The 3,152-nt window shown below is 38.1% G+C and overlaps 1 long non-coding RNA gene across 1 annotated transcript; it reads right to left on the bottom strand.

Moving 5' to 3' along the window:
• Window positions 1-222: 222 nt before the first annotated feature.
• Window positions 223-2,096, bottom strand: LOC108447194. The gene is made up of 2 exons (XR_001862610.1): window positions 1,974-2,096; window positions 223-302 (listed from the first exon to the last, which is right to left on the bottom strand). It is a non-coding gene; the product is annotated as an uncharacterized LOC108447194 (long non-coding RNA).
• Between the last annotated feature and the right edge of the window lie 1,056 nt (window positions 2,097-3,152).

Below are 3,152 nucleotides of genomic sequence, written 5' to 3'. Positions count from 1 at the left end.
TATCTTGGTTTTATCTGGTTTCCATGACAGTAAAACATGCGCTATTCTTTCTGCTGACCTTCTGAAAACATACCTATATTACAAAAAAATTAATGTCATCAAGCAGGTAAATGTTGTTTGCAGGACTTACAACAACTCTGGTGTACACTTCTTCTGCAAAACCACTGTCCTGGTATTTGGCTTCTGTTGGGAATGTGTAGGAAGTCAACCACTGCAAAAGAGGCAGGTCTACTCTTGTACCAGTAAATGAATACTGAGGGGCATGAATATGTGTATCAACCAATCCTGGCATGAAGAATTCACTAAGGAAAGAAAATAAAATTATAGTAATCCAAAATGTCTCAAAATTCTCCATGGTAAGTAGCTTTGTTTTAAACAGTATATTTGAGTAAAATCCACCAGAGTAAATAGCAAGTATAGATTAACCTGTCTCTTCCAGCTTCAGCCTGTAACTCCTGCTGTACCTCTACCCACACCCATTTTTTGGTATGAAGCAATTGAGTAGTACATTTACATGGCAAAATACACATATCTACCTTTGAGAAAAACAGTGCAAGAGCATGATGAATCCAATTATCTCTAATATTGACCCACCCTAAATGCCAAAAAGGCAAACTGACTTCACAATAACTAAAATTATTCCACTGTCGAATCCACCTGAAAAAGACATTTGTACACAGCCTTGCTTTCTAGTATGGATATATATGAAATGCTTTTAGCTTCCAGACCATAATACTTACAAAATGTGCCTTTCTATATGCCAGTTTTCCTCTACATTATTTGTATGTCTATACAGATATATAAAATCAATTAATTTCAAGGTTTAATGGAAGAACAGACACTGTGTCTAAAAATGCAGACACAGGCACTGGTGAAAAAAGCTCTGCTCAATATCTTGACAGGAAAGGCATGTTTACAATGGAACTGTAAAACTATATGTTGTCATGTAATGTTCATGCAATAACAGGGATGAATATATCAACATTACTAGGAAGTTGCTATGACTATTTTGGTTTGTGCTGAAATTCCCTACTGCATAACATTTCTCTCACTCCTCTTTCCTTCTTCCTGACTACTAAATGATCTGAATTTTATCTCTTTTTAATTCCCCTTCTTTCTGTCTTCTTGCAGGCTATAAATGCTGAAAAGTCTTCCTCAACCTGGTCCATATTCTCAGCACCTTCCACTTTCCTCAGGCTATTTCAGGTGAAGAAAATATCTGATGACTGATGTATATACTATATGATTAGCCTTTCAGCAAAACATACAAGTTTTTTAACAATTGATTACTAGAAGGATGCTGCAGCTCTCAATTCTAAGTCACAAGTTGTTCACAGTGCTACTACATGCAAAGCATAGTAGATACAGTCCAAAACTATTTCACTTCACCATAAAGTTGGGGCATTTCACTGGCTGAAGAAAAAAGAAATCCTCTAGCTGCAGTATAGTGAGAAATCAGAAGTTCTGTGTGTAGAAGTTTTAAATCTTCTAATTGTATTAATTTTTATTATGGAATATGTCAAAGTCCAAGCAAATGAGTTTCATATTTGCAGTGTCAGTGTTACCTACATTTACTGCGTCTAGAGTTTCATGTTAGGCACAGCCCACTGCTAACAAAATGGATATAAAATGTAATCTCAAGAAAGAATGGCACTTAGTTCTGTGAGCACAGAAGAGATTATGCCTGAAAAGTAAATATGGCATTTTGTTCTGTGCAGCATATGTCAGCCAGCACAATTCAGCCATGTCTGCCATCCCAAACCAAGGAACGCAAAAATAACATGGACTGTCCATCCTCCAAGTCTCTTCCAGAGCACAAGCACCTTTGGGTAAAGAGATGTCACTGCACCAAAACAGAGTTTTGCCCATTGTATTTATGGGTATTATGTGGATTTAATGTGCTCCCTGCCTCACTTGCCCTCACTCAAAGAATAAACTGCATTTGCTGAAATTAATCTTAACAAAACACATACTTTTTACTCAGTTGTCTTATGTCAGATGTTTTGAACCCCCACGTCTTAGCCAGTTCCTCTAGCTGATCAGCTTGTTCCACAAACACAATCTAAAAAAAAAGAAAACACAGTTAGGTTCTTTAAACGTGCATCCCTCATCAGGTTTATGTGAAGGCAAAACAAGTTATATCTTAAAACCAATTTTACATGCTTACTACAAAGGTGTTAGGTTTACATTGAGACACTTGCTCCTCCTGACTGTCAAGCATGATTTTGAAATACCTTCTCATAATCGCACCCACCTTGTAACTTGTAATGAAACAATTAATTTCTTCTCAGGTAATAACAGGCAGAACAGCACAGACCTTGGTGTCCTGTAACGTAACATCATGCTAGCAGTACAGTCACTTGCTGAGGAGGTGCACAACAGCCTTACAGGAATTAGGTTACAGTATTCACAACCAGAGGGGTCAAATTACTTGCTTTGCCTACAACTGACCGACATCGAGCGAAGTATTTTCTAATTTTCTGCTTGTGTTGGGCTTTATTAATTTTTTCAGTGCCTAGGATAAGAAAAGAAATTGAGGGGGAAAATGTGGATAATATTTTCATTCTACAGAACAAGTTAAAAGGATGCTGAGATCTTTGTTTATTAAAAAAAAAAACAACAAAAAACTGCAATCTGGAGCCAAACTCAACCCCATTTGACTCCTAGAGAACATCGACTCTACTGATGACGAGTTGCTGTTGCCAAGTCAGAATTTTAGCATACTTCCTACTTATTTTTAAATTCCATGGTGTTCTAATCTACAAAATGACTCTTAGCAGCTGAATTCTCAACTCCTTGATTCTCTTGTCTGTCAATAATAGTCATGACAACTCCCCAGGAAACAGAGATTGTGGAGCCTAGGAACTGCAAGCCCTGCTACAGGCTCCAGGGGGGATCCAGGTTTCCTCAAGGCTTGACAATTTAGAGGACTCAAAAGTCTCCCCTGGCCAATGACTGCCCATCTGAGCTTACAGAAATTCTTGCCTAACCACAGTTTCTGCCAGAAACCAATTCATGGTCTTCCAACTCCCTTGGTGTAAGAGCTCATTCCTCTAAGTTCAAGGGAATACTATTTCTGCTACCAGTATACTTCTCCTCCTGGGAAGATGTCCACGCTGAGGGCCTGTATCACCCTCATGACAGCAGTTTCT

Source organism: Corvus brachyrhynchos, unplaced genomic scaffold (assembly GCF_000691975.1).
Source record: "Corvus brachyrhynchos isolate BGI_N302 unplaced genomic scaffold, ASM69197v1 scaffold716, whole genome shotgun sequence".
In the NCBI taxonomy this organism is placed as follows: domain Eukaryota; kingdom Metazoa; phylum Chordata; class Aves; order Passeriformes; family Corvidae; genus Corvus; species Corvus brachyrhynchos.
Note: the sequence above shows the minus strand (reverse complement) of the source record. Positions and strands in the feature narration are given on the sequence as shown.